The following is an 18,580-nucleotide window of genomic DNA, read 5'->3' as shown; positions in this document are numbered from 1 at the left end:
AACCTGTTACATATTAGAAAAATAACAAATATGCCAATAGTATACTGACGGACAATTATGATGGAAACACATCCACCTTTCACCACATAATCATCCATAGAGCAGCAATGTATTGTGACTTGAGACCACCATATTTAAACATTGCCGAGGTTCAAACTGTGAGAGTTTACTCTGATTTATATTACAATAATCACTACTTTGGCATTTCATGCTTTTTGACACAAAATGCGCAATTGTAGTGGACATTTTTGTTATGTGCTGCACGACCGACATGCAAGAATCACGGTGACGCCATTTACATAGAAAAGTTTCGCAGTGTTTTCACCCCGAGTCTTGTGTTATCTAGTAAGGTTTTCTAATGTTGCGTCATGTTTGTTAATGAAAAATAGAGGTTCTAAAGCGCTTGACGGCTTTATCTGTATCTCCCAGTATTAGCACTATAAAGACTATAAGGCCAATATAATAAATTGTGCCGTTCAAATAACATGGTTTTCAAAATTAGGGTAGGTCGGTAGGGATTTTTTCAAAATAGTGTTATATGGAAGGGACCATCTTCGGATGGGTATGGCCCCCACATTGTCCACTCACAGTAATACAGTAGTAAACAGCAACATAAAATCTGACAATGGACAGTTTATTATAAGTGATTCACCGTTTATGCAAGGCTACTCAGTATAAACAAAAGTTATGTAAATACGCACAGCCTGGTTTAAGCATGGGTGAGTGGACAATGCCATACCCATGGGAAAATGGTGCCTTCCATATCACATTATGCAAGCTCAAAACTTGGCGCTTTTTCCCATGATTCAAATTACATGGGCAACTTCCTGTACTATTTCTATCGGTTTTTGTAAAAATCGTGCAAGTTATAAATGGCGAAGATAGCTTTTCCGGGGTAAGTGATCACAAAGCTAGCACATATGTAAAATCATCCTTGGTGAACTTCCCCTTTAAATACGCATTTTTCAGGGATTCAAACCCTGTAGCTGTTACAAGTTCCATAATCAGATTGTCAATTATCTGCTCATTTGAATATTTTATGAACATTTGTAATTAGTGACAAAACTCTGAAATTCCTGCACCAAATTTAATGATACATGCAACAAATATTGATCTGATATATATCTAATTGTATTGAGAAGCATTGGGCAATGTCAGTTTAATAAATAGCTTATTTGCATGCTTTATGAAGTTTTGTAATTAGTCATATAACTCCGAAATAACTGCACAAAATTTGATGAAATCTCCTGCAGATACTGATCCGACAGATATCTAACTGTGTTGTAAAGCATTTAGTAGTGTGAAGTTAATTAAGGGTTCATTTGCATATTTAATGAACTTTGTAACTCTGAAATTACGGCACCCAATTCGGTGAAACATGCTACAGATATTGATCTGATAAATATATAATTGTGCTATGAACATTAAACAATGACAAGTTAATTAAGGGTTCATTTGCATATGTAATGAACTTTGTAATAGCAGCATTAAATTTGATGAAGCGTGCTACTTATGTAGATCTGATAGATATCTAATTGTCCCATGAAGCATTGAGCACAGCCAAGTAAATAAACAGCTCATATACATATTAAGTAAATTTTTGTAATTAGTGATTTAAGTCTGAGAGTACTGTGAGAAAGTTGATGAAACCTGCTACGTATAATGATATAACAGATATCTGATTGTTCTGTGCAGCATCTAACTATTAATGAACCTGTTGTAAAACACGTGAGCACATTCAGTTCACATCTGGTTGACCTATTTCACATACTTTTGAAGAATTGCCATTAAATGAAGTCATTCCAACAACTAAGTTGCTCATTTGTGACACGCAGGACAAGCTATTGTCTCCTTCTTCTATGCAGGTCAGAGTTTAATTATCCCGCGCCTATTTGTTCAACATACAAGCGATGCCCTGAGGCTTCTGTGAGGAATCATACGTGCTCAACCTCTTAAACCACGGATAACATCAAACGATACAGAAAACCCTAATGTAAACCACACTCAGTCTGGTTTTTAAACTTATATTATATCAAAGTTTTGAGAGTGATTGTGCATTGCGTTCATGGTGGAGCATCTGTAGAAAAAAAGGAGTGATATGTGACCTTCTGAAATCCAGTGTGTGATATTTCTCTTTAAGATGTGTCAGGCGGCAAATCTAATTCGTCATGTCGGTGATGATTGTACACCTGCCACATCAAAACGGCATACTGAATGACACTTAGGTATTCTTTAAGTTGCACCTTTGCGACGAACAATTTTACGGTGTGCGCACTTCATGGCCGAGTTGTTTTGATATCACGAGTATAGTACTGGGTACAGAATTGGATGGCTTCAAAGCCACATAGAAATCACACAAGCTGGTCGTTGGACTGCCCGTTAGACTTCACGTTAGACTGCCCGTTAGACTGCCTCTACTTCTCTCGTTGCGAAGTTTGTGGACACGAAACATCTCAGGACACCAAAACACAACCTGTCTGTACAATTAGAGTGAATTATGTACAATAAATCATTCTTACGGGTGTTTTAGACATATTTAAAATAAGATTATGAAATAGAAACAAAGCGCTGCTTTTAATTCACATATATTTGACAGAGGTTTAATAGTGAAGAAATATTAAAGAAATATTGAAATAATGAAGAAATATGGTTGAGATGCACGTGGTGACCTTAAATATCGTGTGTCTGCGAAAAGCAAGAGACAAGTCGAAAAATGAAAAGAAAGACCTGAAGGCGCAGATGATCACATTCATTTGACTTTCATTTCTACCTGATCAATAACTTAAGTATTAGGGGCGATGAGCCAACCGCTTACTGACGGGTAAGGGAGAAGGAGAAGCCAAAGATTAGCGGGAAAGACGCGATCTAGAATCATGATACCAAATTATACCGTGTGCATAAACAATTTGAGGCGTATTTCCTTTTGTTAATTATGGCTAAATGACTACCCATGAACACCCGACATTTGGGATTTTTTCAAGCGTGTGAACGTTTATAAAATAATACAAGTTGTAAAGTTATGTCGGTCAAATAGGGCAACGCGACAGACTATGCTAGCTCTATATGTTGGACGATTTAATTCTGTGACTAAGTTTTTTTACTTTGTGTAATAGTAAACCTATGAAAGCCGGGGCCCCGTAAGGGACATTTCATAATGTAAAAATAAATAATGTCATGAACACGAGACAGTTTGTCGTGAGCAAAAGAAACTGCCTCGTGCGCAAGAGAAACTATTTTGTACAGCAAATATAATTTCATCTTTTATTGTTTTTGGACTAGGTGGCAAAATTCCACTTTCAGCAAACCCAAACACCTAATTGTTCTACATTCCGTAATTTATCTATTGCGTGCTCTCGCGAGCATATGTCAAGATACTTTCTCGTGCCCACGAGAAAGTTTCTCGTGCTCGCGAAAGACTGTCTCGTTCTCCCATGCGCACCGATGTCTGTGTGTCTGTCTGTGTGCCGGTCTGTCAGTCCGTCTGTGTGCCTATTGGTTCGATATCTCCAGAACGGCTGATAGGAATAAAATCTGGTACATATATTTTGTTTGAGAATGATCGGAACAAGTGAGATTTTGGTGGATGTTCCTTGCATATATTATCCTTACTTGCAAAATTAATGATTTAGAAAAACTGAAACACATTGATAACGGCTAAACAAGACTTGATGATATTTATTTCAGACCTTCTAGATAGCGAAATATATCTCGATAGACCAATCAAAGTTGATGAAACTTTTTTAGTTCATTGAAAGTTGTTTACCATTTTGAGATTAGCTAATTACTCTTGCATATTTAACGGACTTCTCAAATTAGGAACATTAGGTCACGAAAACTGCTATTACATTTGATGAAACTTGCTACAGATATTTATCTGATAAATATTAAATGTACTAAGAAGCATTGGGCGTGTCAAGTTAATAATTAGCTCATTTACATATTAAATAAAGTTTTGTAATTAGTGATTTAAGTCTGAGATTACTGTGCGAAAGTTGATGAAACCTGCTACATATAATGATATAACAGATATATGATTGTTCTTATTACACGCCTCATTCGGGTGTCAATTATATTGGTATGAAGTGGGTTTATTGACAGGAATATTGAAAAACATAATACAATTCATCCTCGTCAGAGATAGTTACTCTGGCAGTAGACCGTACACACGTCTAGTCTTATCAGTAGTCTGTCTGCCACTCTGCGTTGTGTGCTCAATTGAACTGCTGTCAGAATATACAATGTCTGTCTTTGTACTTGTGTTTTGGTTAGTGATTATCCTGAGGTCTGCAAATGTTGCGTAACACCTCCTTGCTCGTTGTTTTGTCACTTTAAAATGAGACAGGTCAAAGGTACAATTGTTTACACAAATTCATAACAGTCAAAAAGTATGCAGTAATTCATGTCATACTGTATTATTTCATGCGTCCAGTAGTGTCTGATAAATGTCAATACATGTCGAATCATCAGCAGTCAATTTCAATGCTTGATAACTAAGTTTGTAATTTTGTCAAACTCAAAATCTGTACAAGTCATTTGCATATAACACGTCATTCCTTCCATTCGGGGGTCACTTTAGCAGGTCAAGTTCTTCTGTTGAGTAAATGCTAAAATTTTCTAGTCTGTTTACCGGATATCTGTGATTCTGTGATTCTGTGAAGCGTACTTCTATTAATGAACCTGTTGTAATACACGTGTGCACATTCAGTTCATATCTGGTAGTATTTTGAGATAAACGAACTACTAATTGGCATATTTGATACACTTTCGAAAGCAGAAATATATATCCGAATACACATGATCAAAGGTGATACAACTTGCTCTGTTCTTTAAATATACCATGATGAAATGTTAATGAAGGTCGATCAGCATTTTTACATCAGCTAAGTCATTAATCTTCAGATTTAGCAAACTTTACATATTAGGGACATAAGACGGGAATGAATACTAAATTAAAGCACAAGTATAATATACATATAGAAACGTTCTTACAATACTCCTAAAGACAAACAAGAAGGAATGTTTTACAGTTTTAATGCTCAATGCCAAAGGAAACAAAAAACCTCAGAAAGTGATAAGAGAAATCCTCGATTGAAGCTGCAAGCAGCCTTGCCGGGGCCCAAGTAATTGCCATGGTTGAAACAGCTTGAGCGGAGATACCCTTATTTGCATATTTAATTTAGAATTTCGTTCAAATGGAAGCGATGAGGGCGCTGTTCAACTTGACCGTTAGTGTGATTTTTCCTGTTTTTTGGGGGGCGATTTCAGCCCATTTTTTCCCAACAAACGATGTCAGAGACGTTTCTATGGTCATATAAAGCAGGTAAGTTTGTGCCTATGAATTTTTATCGACTTCTACGGCTTACTTTTGGTGCTATTGTGTATTTTCGATCTATGGCTCGCTAAATATAGGCCTACCATTTTGACTGCCGCAACTACATGCACAGCTGATTATTGTGAATATTTTTACAGAGTTAGACAGTCTAATCATTATTTAAGCCCCCTAACTTAGTTTTATTCTTGTTCATGCCCTGCAAATCACTGCTTTGGCCCCGTAGAGTCGTACAACGTCCCGCCATCAGAAGACAAGATGGCCGCTTAGAGTGAGGAACGTGTCGCACTCCGCTGACGCCTTGCTCACGTTTACAAATTATTTAGGCCCAAAGATTGCAACAATATCACATATTTTACTGTTGTCAATCCAACTTATGTTATATTTGATACTTGGGTTACTATTTCGCGGTAGTGCTCGTAGGCCTTGGCTACCGATAGGTCCACAGGCTCTAGAGTCAATGCAGGCGAACCGCTAGCCGTCCACTGATACAATGAAAAACTTGTTTGAGGATACTTTATCATTGTGAGATTGTGACTGCCAGTATATCCAGATTTTACCCGCAGTAACGGATAGTCACAGTATTCTGTTGTCAGTTTGAAGATAAAATATCCAATATTTATTTTTCTAGTTAGTTGTAGATGTACCGGTAGTTCTTTTTGGTAGCAGGGGTTGTCTATAATTCACGTCTATTGTGTAGATCAAAGTGTGCAATAGCAAACGTTGACTCCCCATGCGTATTTAAACCAGTAGTCTTGACCTGTTTTATGATAATATATTATAGGAAGTTGATACTGATATATTTTATTTGATTTTTGCTTGTTTTCAGACCAGTTTGTCACATCAGCTAACAGTGGAGAGATCTAGTGTTATAATATCAGCAGTCTCTGTTCCAAGATCTTTCACTTTGTTATATTTCACTTTGATATTGGTGTAGCAATGTTTACCAAACGAATAAAACAGAGTTAATCTCTGAGTAACTCTAGTAAAGATAGTCTGAATAAAATTCTAAGTCTTTATCGCTGTGTTGGAAAAGATCAGCGTGACATTGACAAGGTTGTGTGTAGATCACAGACAATTGCACAACAGAAAGTGGTGTCTCTGCTTAAAGTTTCATGCAAGGTCACAAAGAAAAATGTCAAAGCATGTCAGCATCGGCACATAAAACAGTACTGTATATTTATAAAGAAAATAACACAGTACTATAAAGGTAAATTTCAAAATAAAATGGAGAGAGGTGCACACAGTACTCAACCTTGTGATGAAAGCTGTTCACAACAAAGTGATGTGAACATTGTGAGAGAGAACAGTGTGAGAGTGAAAAGATTGATGAATGCAAAGGAAAAAGTGATGAAGAAGTAGGAGGTGAGAGTGAACATTTATATTATAACCTTGACTGTAAGGATGAAAATGATGCAAAGTGTGATAGCATGGAAAGTAATAAAATTAGTTGCAATGAGTACAGCATCAATATTGATGTTGATGGCAAAGTCATAAATGCAAGTGTACCCTCACTGGACATTTCCTGCTTGAAGGAGTACATTGCTGGCAAACTTCGGTTGGACAAAAAAAACTTTCATTTGATATTGTATGGAAAAATCATACATGACAATATTCCTTGGCCACTTACAGAATCACTTGTGCTTGTTATAAGAGGTTCGGGTGGAGGAAAGGTAATGGCATCATCCTGAAAAAGTATCATGTGGCCCCTGTATTAAATGTAGAAGTGTCACATCATCCAGATGGTATCACAAAATTGGGAAACATCAAGAATATAAGGATTGGTTGCTTGAAAACACACAACATAAGTGAAACTGATTGCCTGTGTTCATCATGTGACAGGCAACTTGACAGAGACAGCAATTCTCAGACAGTCAAAATTGATAAAAGAAAGCGAAAAGAGGGTCAGTGTTTTGTCTGTTCTGATGCAAGTACAATAACAACTTCAGTTGATGATAAAATGCTCTTTGTTGCATTATTTAATCTTCAAATGGTTAGTGATACACTCAAAAACATTCCTGACAAAGCCCTTATGTGTGACACACATTATCAGACTTGGAGAAGGAGACATGAATTCAGATGTATCATGCCTGAATGTAACAAAATCATCAGAGGAACACCAAGACACCACCTAGTGTAGACCTCCTCTCTCAATATTTTACAGACCAAGGTGATTACCTCAACTTAATTTTAAAAGAGGATAGCACACTTTGTCAGTCATGTTTCATGAAGCTGTATCACACTGTAGAAAGATTGAGAAGACAAAACAGTGGAACTGTATCAGACCAGTCAGATTTAGTGACGTTGGTGGATGAAGTGAAAGAGAGATTACAAAATTATGACCCAAATGGTGACATAGTGTCAGTGGTCCAAGATGAAATGCTGGTATTTGTTGGCATTAAACTTTTGAACAATGAGCCTTTCCCTTTGGTAGAGGCAAAGGAAAAATATATTCAGATTTTATCAGCATTGTATAGCAAAAGAAATAACAAAGCTGAACCATTCACTGATCATGCAAATAAAAGTTTTGTATCATTTAAATTTGAGATAGGAAATGAGTTTAAACACCATGTGGCATTTTCTACCATGAAAGAAAGAAATAAAATCATTTGTAAGTATGGTACTCTGGTTCTCAGGTTTGGGGCTAATATCCGTAATATTTTACATAAACAATATTACCACTCAAAAGCTAATATTAATAATTTAGAAGAAAACTGCCAGTACTGCAAGACAAGTTGAGAAATGGAATCAGTGTCAATAGTCAAAGTTCTATGGCAATGTTAAGAATAACAGCTGATGAATTGAGAGAAAAAGTGCGCAAGTTAGCTGGTATTATAAAGGAAAAATACAAATCCCAAGATTATCAAATATCAATTTTATGTCAGTAATCAAAGATCTTGATCCAGTTCTTTGGAATTTTGTTTTTATCATAACTAGCAGCCAAAATGATTATATGGAGATTTTCCGCAAGTCATTCAAGTGGAATGAACATTATTTTGGATTCTACCATGAAGAATCTAAGAACAAGCACAGACAAGTACTCAGCACTTTGTTTAATATTTGTCATCTTTTATATCTTAGTGACAGTCAATGTTCCTATCCCCTTCCTGTACTACTTGGTGATACTCTTACAGCCTATGGTGGCTCTACACAGTTGACTGAAATAATGAATGCATTTGGGGTTACAACTTCATGTGATACATCTCGGGATCACATGAACACTATTGTATCTAAAATATTAACAGATCAGTTTGAAAGTAGCTTTACTCCTGATGCATTTGCTGTAGCCTCCCTTGACAACATTGATATTTGCCAACCACATGCAGGAATTTCACCATTTGATAAAAGTAGGGGCATTCATGCCACATCTTACCAAGCTGTGGAACCAAAACCTGTGACAAATAAAAATTGGTGTGGTGATTACATCCAAGGCAGCACAAGAGATCGTGACATTTCTGAACTTCGTGTAATACAGGTACCTACAGATAACAATTCTTTATATCACTGTGTAGCAGTTTGCTGTAGTTATGAATTAAGAACCTGTGAAAGAGATTCAAGTTTCAAACCTGTTAACAAGGAACTTGCTGATCTTGAAATTGCTTTAGTTGGAAATATTAGAAAGCTTGTTGCAAATGAATTACAAACAGACCACTGCATTGATTTCTTTGAAGATAAAATTCCAGAATCTGAGCAGCTTTTTCTTTTGACCCCAAGATATCCTGATTTTATGGCTCTGGCTGATTCTATCAGGAATACAACAGCACCTGGTGATTACACTGACCTAGTTTGTTGGCATATTTCTTGAAATGTCCAATAAAAGTGTATTCTCAGTCAGGACAGAAGTTGCTCTGTCAGTTTGGCCAGAAATATGCAGGTGTTGAACCATTCTATGTCAGGAGACAATGTTTTGGGAATTATTCATTGCTTGTTTCTAATGACAGATTTAATGATAAGTCACCATTATTTGACATGTGCAATGAATCTGTATTAAAGCCATGGTACTGTGTGAACATTCGTCTGTTGCCTCCCACTGTCACATGTCTGACGTTTGATGAAGTCTTTGGTAGTGGTTTGTTCTGTGCTGATGAAGCAAATTCTGATGAAAAAAATAAAACAGACCTGGAAGTAGGCCCATCAAAGCCAAAAAAGAGGAGAAAAACAAGTTTGTTAAAAGACCTAAAAGAAAACATTGACAGAAGTCAGCATTTTTTGCCAGCAACAGGAATGAGGCGACTGACACCCTCAATATCTAGCATCTCAGCTGATGATTTTGAAATGAGTCCTGCAGAAATAAAAGAGATGGATATTATTAATAGTAATTGTTTCTACTACTGCCTACAAAAACATACACTGCACTCACTAACTTCAGAGATAGTGTCTCCTAATCTGAAGGAATTTGTTTCAAGAGGTCATGACACTAACACTGAAAGGTCAAAGGTATTCTATTTAGGAGTACTGAATGAGCCTTGTGACTGCTTTGAAACTGTTAAACATGTTCTTGAAAAACTCCATTCAATCTTCAAAATTGGTGTAAGATTGAAATATTTGGTGGTTGTGGGAGATGGAAAAACCTATGAAATTCTCCAAAAGGTGAAAGCTGAATATGCAGAAGAACTCCACTGGTTGATCTGTTTCCCAGGAGACTGGCATTTACTTAAAAACACCCAGCCAGTCTTGTTTAAAATCTATATGGAAGCTGGCCTAAAAGAGATTGCCAAAATGACTTACAAGGAGGAGGGTTTACTGACAAATTTACTGAAGTGTCAGAATTTCAAACGCTGTCATGCATTTGTCCTCCAAGTTTGGGAGGCATTCTATCGTTATCAAATTGCTGAATTCTTTAAATTCAGGCAGAACAGTGAATATGAACAATGTCAACTTGACAGTAAAGCAATTTTAGAAACTGTTTTGCCATCAACACTGGACAGTGAAAATGCTTCAAAAGTAGGAGACACAGAAAGACTGAAAAGTGTAATTGAAGCTCTTCAGACAAAATTAACTGGCCTACATGATGATTTTCGGGGTTTTGTCAAACAAATGAGCAGTAAGATGACACTTTCAAATTTTGGTCTTACTTTGTGCATAGAGATGGAATGGCTTATGTAAGTCTTTATCTGGCTTTCAGAAGTTCAAACTGGGATTTGAGACTTGGTGCAATAAAAAAATTGGCCCCATTATTCCATGCCTATGACCGAACTACCTACCTAAGACTAGTGCCTCAGCATTTGATGGAATTGCTTTCTGCACCCAACAGTGTTTTGCACCATCTTAAAAATGGGGGATTCAGTTTTTCTGTTACTAGCCTATCATGGAAAGAATTAGCACTGGATGAGGCCCATGAGTCTCTCATTAATTTGAGTGTCAAGAATGCAGTGCATAAGCCCTCTCCAGATACATTAGACAATACAGCAGTATTTTTAAGCTACAGAGCAAACTGTTTGGACAATATTAAGTCTCAAATCAAACCATCCAAATACCGTGACCCTACTGATGCAACTCAGTTGACGCTTGGGAGAAACAGGGAAGCAAAGGCGAAGAAAGAAACTTATGAACTATTATGTAAAAAATATCTTGGAAAAGTTTCTGCCTCTGCTGTATTCAACTGTACTGTAACTGAAAACAGGGGTTTGTTTAAACTGTTTTCTGGAGAATGTGCAAGTGGGGCAGTATATGAAGATTTATTGAACTTTTATGACATTGGAAAAACTGCGTATTCCAACTATGTTTCTTCACGGATATTAAATACGCCAAGTGCACAAGTACCTGTTCGAATGAAGAAACTGAAAACATTTTCAATGCAAAAAGTAAACAAAAAGAAAGTAAGAACGAGTGACCAAGACAAGAAACTTATTGACCAATGTCTTAAACGACAAATGCTTTTTTCAATCAAATCTGGCACACCAATTGAGGGTTTCAAGCAGTTTAATTTATTGCACTACCCAGAGCAATTTGCAAGGCTGATGGTACTATGTACCACCAAGGTACAAAATCTAATGCAACAAAAACAATAAAAGTCAGATATGAAAAGGAGAAGATTTTTAGTGAAACATTGCCAAACACTTGGAAATCTGACCTAGTTATTTTGGAAGGCATGTTTGCTATACAATCAGCTCCAATTAGAAGTCATCATAAGACACTGCAGGATTATTTTTTTTATATTATCCGTAGGTGGATTTTACCCCATTTTAGACATGGTTGTAGGGCTGTCCATTTTCTCTTTGACGATCCAAATGCAATTTCTGCTGATCAGCCAAGTCCAAAGGAATTAGAACGTCTAAGGAGAGATGACATGAATGATAAACAAAAAAGGTGTAAAATGTACACAGATCTCAAGTTAGATTCACCTATTCCCAAAGAACCATGGATGACATTTATTGGGGAAAAGTCAAAAAAAGAGCCCTCATATGCCTCCTTTGTGCTGAACTGCCCATGCTAATAAAGCCTCATTTGGGAATGATGCAAACATTTCTGGTTGCAGGAGGTTTAATGGTGAAAATAAAGGAAAGGCATTTGAAATAAGCAGCAATTCTGATTTAATAGAAAACAGAGCATTTCTGTGCAATCATGAAGAAGCAGACACTCGGATTTGGCTGCATGCTATCAAAGCCAAAGAAACAAAACTACTTATATTTTCACCTGATACTGATATTTATCATATTGGCTTACACTATATGGAATCAGAATTGGTGTATTTTGACCAAAATGATCAACAAGTCAAACAGAAGGAAATATATGTACAATTGAGTGCTGTGCCAGGTAATTTGTCATACCTAAATATGAATTCCCTTCTGGATTGCATAAAAAGAGATCCTGATTTAAGTGACATCAGCCCAATGGACAGAGCTAGTACTATGCAGGCTATTTACATATCATCTGGTTGCGACTATATTTCATTTTTTGCAGGGTTAGGGAAAGCAGCATTTCTTAACACCTTTTACCAATATGCATCCTTTATAGGTGGCCTGAATGATGACAGTGCTGAAACTGGTCTCTTAGCATTCTATAGATTGATTGGGTCTGTATACTATAAAAAAAATAACGTAGAATTTGCATCAGAGTATACAAGTCCTGGTGACCTATTTAAGTGTATCAAACAAGACAGTATATATTCAAATGAAACTGAATTACACTACAAATGGCTAGATAATATAAGGGATACAATACATGTTAGAATACGGTCAGAGGATGAAATTCCACCAACATCAACAGCCCTTAAGCTTAATTGGCAAAGGAGTTGCTTTGTTGCTCAAATTTGGAGGCAGTCTCATAAATCAACCATAAACTTACCTGATTACAATGAATTTGGGTTTCTAGTGAGAAATAATGCATTGAAGATCTTATGGGATACAGAAGAAGCCATAAGGGGTGTTGAAGATACAGTATTGTATTACACAAAGGGATGTGGTTGTAAGTCTGGGTGTAAGAGTAGGGTTTGTAGTTGTGTTAAACGGAATGCAAAATGTGGGCCTGGATGCAGATGTGTTCAATGTATGAACTCGATGGATGCTGGAGATGTGGATGAGATAATGATATAGTAATGGAAGAAATTAACTGTACATCAAGCGACAGTGATATAGAAGAAATTCAAGAAATTATTGAAGAAGAATATGAGGTAGCAGAAGCAAACGTGGTAGAGTTATCAGATGAAAGTGAAAATGTAGAATGTGAAGAAAATAGTTTATAATATACAGGGGTGGATTACAATGTACAGATAAATGATAGTTTTACAAACTCAGAATAATCAATAATCAATGTTTCCATGATGAAGAAAGAATGCCATTGCAGTGGAATACGATTCATTTAAAAAACTACACAACTGCCTGTTGCATACGAAATCGCATCGTTTAAGTTAATATATCACTGTTCAGTAACCATGTTTCAGCTCGTCAATGTTGACTGAAGTCCGATAGCATAAAGGCGAGTTTCGCCGTATAACTGCCATAGCGTTGTACGCATGTACACGCGTACACGTATACACTGGGCTGTACAATCGGCCTTGAAGGGTAACAGCACATACATGGCATCGTGAAATCATGCCGCAAATATAGGCGCACCGTCAGAAATTCACGAAACTTGGTACAAGCGTTGTTCAATAGCAAGTGGTTTGGCACAACAAGTATTATTTTTGTTCAAGACCTGTATCAGTGTGTTTCGGGTCACAGTCTAAAAATGGCACATAGCTGAGAGGTATAAACCATCATGGCAACGTACGAATTCAGTTGTCAATTATCATTAGTATTTATTTCTATCATGCCTAGATACGATGAAATTACTCTCAAAAGTGTACATTACCTCATAGCTTGTTCAATTTCGCATTAAATAATCATATTTGTGAGTTTTCGAGCCCATTTTCACAACCATGTCGCTCGAACGACGTGTACTCCGCCATATTGCTTGTTTACATTCAGAACGAGGCTCTGCAGCCTATTGAATTATGCAAATTTCTATACGTCCGCTCAAGCTGCCATGGTTGAAAGTACTTGCACTGATGATACTATGAGCAAAATATGAGCTTAAATGGTTGTCAGGTTCTTGTAAAGAAGAATTTTGATTGTCATCTGTTGGTTATTGTAGGTTTTTGTGAAAACCAAAATGGCTGCCATAGCACGTGACCAATCAATATGACTTTCGCAAACTTTAAGTACCCTCACCAGGGATGATATTAGAAACATTTTAGTTCAAACGGTATGCTGCTTCTGAAGAAGATTTTTAATATTATTCACTGGTAATTGCAGTTTTTTTTTGCAAAAACCAATATGGCTGCCAAACCAAGTGACCGATGGAAATGCATTTTGCGAACTTGATAGTACTCACATTTAAGATGATACAAGTTAAATTTCTTAAGATGATGTTTTGGTTCTTGAGAAGAAGATTTTTAAGTTCAAATTTGGATTGTCGCAAATTCCAATATGGCAGCCAAAACACGTGACCGATCCAAATGCCTCGGAATTTCTCACCCTATAGATGATACGTGTAAATTTCAGTTCAATCGGTGTATTGGTTCTGGGGAAAAAGTTTTTTAAAGATTAAAATAGTGTTTTTTGAAAATACAAGGTCACCTGACCGCATGCGATTTTATTTGCACATTTTAAAGACCTTAGGCCATGCTTACTACACAAACAATTTCAAATCAATTTGACCTCTATTTCATCTTGAAAAGCCATTTTTAGGTTTTTGAAAATCCAATATGACCGCCAATGGCCGCCAGGTCATGCTGTCAATCGAAATGTCTGGGTACCTTGCACGAGTTCTCGTATGTACCTATCAGTCTTGCATGTTTTAGAAGTATAAATCAATCAGTTTTTGAATTGTAGGTGAGCAAAAAAGTTACGAAAGAAGAAGAAGAAGGGAGAGGTAAAAGAATATTGAACTCCTTTAAAAAAAAAAATAAGCCCAGCCCATAGGCTTTGGCCCCTAATCAGTTTGTTGCTACTCTAAATTTAGAGTTTCGTTTTCGCAATCATAGATTTGACGACCTCGTGAACTTTGATACGCACATGCGTATTCAATCCCTGAATGCGTCAAAGAGATTACAGCGGCAATATATGTAAGTACGTGTTGCCTACTTTATCTGACGCAGAAATGGACGGTGACCGGCCGCAGTGCAGCAAGAAAAGTCATAATGCACGGACCTACCAATGGTCAATAGGTTCTTACACCCCAGTGTCAAGCTTGTTTAGACTTCGAATTTCGCTTTGCTGATGACACCACCTTATTTAAATATCCACACAATTGTATCATAGGTATTAATAATATTGAGATTGATTTTCAGAAGGTTTGTAAATTGTGCAATGCTAATGAGTTAGCTATTAACTCAGATAAGACAAATTATATGATAATTAAGTCAACTAGGAAATGTGTAAATACTGTTGGAAAGTTGAGTGTTGACGGATCCCCAAATGAAGGCTTTTTATCAACCAACTACTTAGGAGTTTCTAATGACCGCCACATGACTTGAAAAACACAGATTGATAAAGTTGGTAAATCAATTGCTCCCCTTGTAAGTGTTACTTCCCAAATTCGTCATTTTGTTCCCAGATCAACTCTCATCCTACTTTGCAACTCGATAATTCTTCCTCGAAATTGGTCCTGCATTGAAATATGAGGAAACACAATACTCAACGTTTCTCCAACACATCCTCAATCTTAAAGAAGTTGGTACGGCCAATCACTTTTTTAGATTTCCGTACACACCTCCTTTTCAAGTAACTCAACATTCTTGACATCAACAGCAATGTAAATTAAATACTTGCTTACAGTTTTTTTATGTAAAGAAAAAGTCGCTTTGTATATATATGATGAATATCACTATCTCGAAAAATTGCCCCACAATTTTTTGCACGGCTTGCAAGGAACGACAATTTATATATCCCTAAAGTAAATCTCTCCATAAATCAGAGTAACCCGGCATTGAAAACAAATCATAACAGACACTACCTTTAAGCTACAATGAAGCAATAACTTCTCTCTACTTTACCTTTTTATTTATTTTTAATTTTTATTAATTAATTTATTTATTTATTTGCTCATTTGTTTATTTATTTATTTATTTATTTATTTATTTATTTATTTATTTATTTATTTATTTATTTATTTATTTATTTATTTATTTATTTGTATTTAAACTTCAATTGTATATCTGATGCAAATGTAACACATTTCACGCAGAGCTTCATTTTGGGGCCACAAGCTCAACTAAATTCTTAGGAACTATTTTTTTAAACTGAAGCCAGAATTATGATATTTTTGAGTGAATAGCTTACATTATGAATGTTTTGTTGTTTCTGGCGAATAAAGATTTATTTACTTTGGACCCGTTAGTGTCCTTTAGCCAGACTCTCCGGTCAGCACTCTGAACATTGCTGTCTTAAATTCAATAGTATTTCATCAGAAAAATAGCAATTCTAATTTAAATTTGGCCTCAACAAAGAACACTCCGACAGAAACCCAGCGTGCTAAACACAGATATGCACATCGAAATAAAAGCTAAGAGACAAATTTTAAGATTCAGTTTTGATGTGTAATTATATCAAAACGAATTCCATTAAAGCCAATACTTCATGTACAATATTGAAATTCAAGCGTCGTAAACAACTAAATAATGATAATTTACACAACTTTATCACATTCAGACCTAAAGCAGGCACCGTGGGCAAGTGGCTATGGCAGTGGAAGCAAGATCTCAGGATGGTGAGTTCGAGCCCCGGTATGGCTAATGGTGTTTTGTCCTTGAGAGCAAGGCACTTTATTCCTCGTTGCTTTCCTCCCGCCCAATAGTGATTGGTAACTGGTAGGACAGTGGTTTTAATGTGTGCGTTTAGCCTCTGCTGCGCTGACTAACAGCACATGTGAGCTGTTATTTGCTCCCCAGGGAGTTTGGTAGTATCAAATTCGGTGACCAAGGGGAATAAAAAATAGTGGATATATATGCCCTATATAAGAACCCATATTATTATTAAAAGTGCTTTGGCGCAAATGTATCGCCCCGTGGCAATGATTTGTGTAACCGTTGCACTAAAACACTCTTTACGAAACCGCAAAATCTAACATTGTGCGATGGTAGATTCAGTATCCGCGGCCTTCTTTGACAACCATCTGCACACATGTCTAGGATTTGTCAGTAGGCAAATCGAACGTGATTTGTTGGCGATATTTTGACACCTTCTTCACCATAAGTACATATTGAAGAACATTTCCTCGCTCTCCGCCTTCCTTATTCTGCATCTCGTCAATTTTAAAGAGTGCAAAATTCACGGTCCATACTTTTTTAACATCGCAAGTAGTTGACAACAGCATCGGACGATTTCAACACCACAAAAAAAAATCACACAGAACTTTGGAAATATCGCGAAATCCAGCAAGGTTTGTCAGCAGGAAAAATCTCAACACATCAGGAAACACATCTTTTTAGCATTGTCAAAATTAATATATAACAATAAATCATTTTTGCATGGTAATTGCGTATGATTTGCGTATAATGTTGTTAAAAAGATGCATTTTTTTAACTTTCCACGGACATATATTGAAAAATGCTTAAATATTGAATAGATAAAGGGCAATGAATTTGAACAATTAGCAATCCGAAGTAAATTTGATTCCTGCATGTATTTGACGAGTAATTTCATCGAAAGAATTGTTTGTAGAAAATTGATTGAAAACACGAGATATTAAAGCTGCAAGCAGCTTCAAGTGGACCAAAGTACTCGCAAACACTGGCAAAAGGTACCAAAATGATAATCAATACCTCTAATGCTGTGAGGCGCTTCATCCCATCTAATTTAAAGGGTGAAGCCCTTGTGGTTACTGGATTACAGGCATATTTGTGAAATCGAGGTCAAGGTCGCCTAGGTCTCTTCAGGATGTTGGCAAGAAAATTAGTTCCCAATTTGAGACCTCTAGTTCTTTGGTTAGCCCAGATTTAAATATGGGCATATTTAATTAGGTTTTTGACGTGATGCCTTTATGTAGTTCATCTCATCAAATATAGAGGTAGTAGCATTTGTGGTAACTGATTCATAAATTTATTGTGAAATCGAGCTCAAAGTTGATTAGGGTCACATGACATTGTGGCAAAAAAACTATTCGCGTATTAATCCCTCTGTACCAAAATAAAACCTCTAACGCTATTGAATGCCAAGAATTAGATTTGAACATAATTAATGAGGAACAGGATGTGGCGCCATAAGGTCCCCCAACATACCGAATTTGTAGGATGTAGAACTTGTGGTTACTGATCTATATGCAAATGTGCATATTCTAGGTCAAAAATCATCAAAGTCACACGACAGTTTGTGAAAAAACCTTTGCTCTTAAATTTATCTATTCCTACATTTCCCCACGTAGAAACTGGCCAGGTTTGGATTATAACCCATTCACTGATACTACTAATACTAGATCAGAGCTTCCGTTAACGCTAAGTCCTGCGCATTTCACTCATAAACAGTACGCAAAGTAAAATGACGTCAGCGTAATCCGATACGCATTGAACAAAAACGCAGTTTCGGTAACAAAGACATGAACACACGTGGTTTCCCCCCAATGCGTAGTTTATCCATGACTGAGAATTAAATGTTTCCTGATAAAAAATATTCATGAATTTTGTAACATTTTGTCCTACATCCTGTAAATCACGTCGCGTCAATTGTTTCCTACAAGGCTGTACCAATATAAATGTAACATGTTTAACAGAGTTCGTCGTTATTTCAAAAAATATTCTTTTTTCCGTTGCGCCTAATGCGTACACATGTAGGC

The sequence above is a fragment of the Ptychodera flava genome, chromosome 3, assembly GCF_041260155.1.
Source record: "Ptychodera flava strain L36383 chromosome 3, AS_Pfla_20210202, whole genome shotgun sequence".
Classification (NCBI taxonomy): Eukaryota; Metazoa; Hemichordata; class Enteropneusta; family Ptychoderidae; genus Ptychodera; species Ptychodera flava.
The sequence above is the reverse complement of the archived record's forward strand: the minus strand, read 5'-3'. Positions refer to the sequence as shown.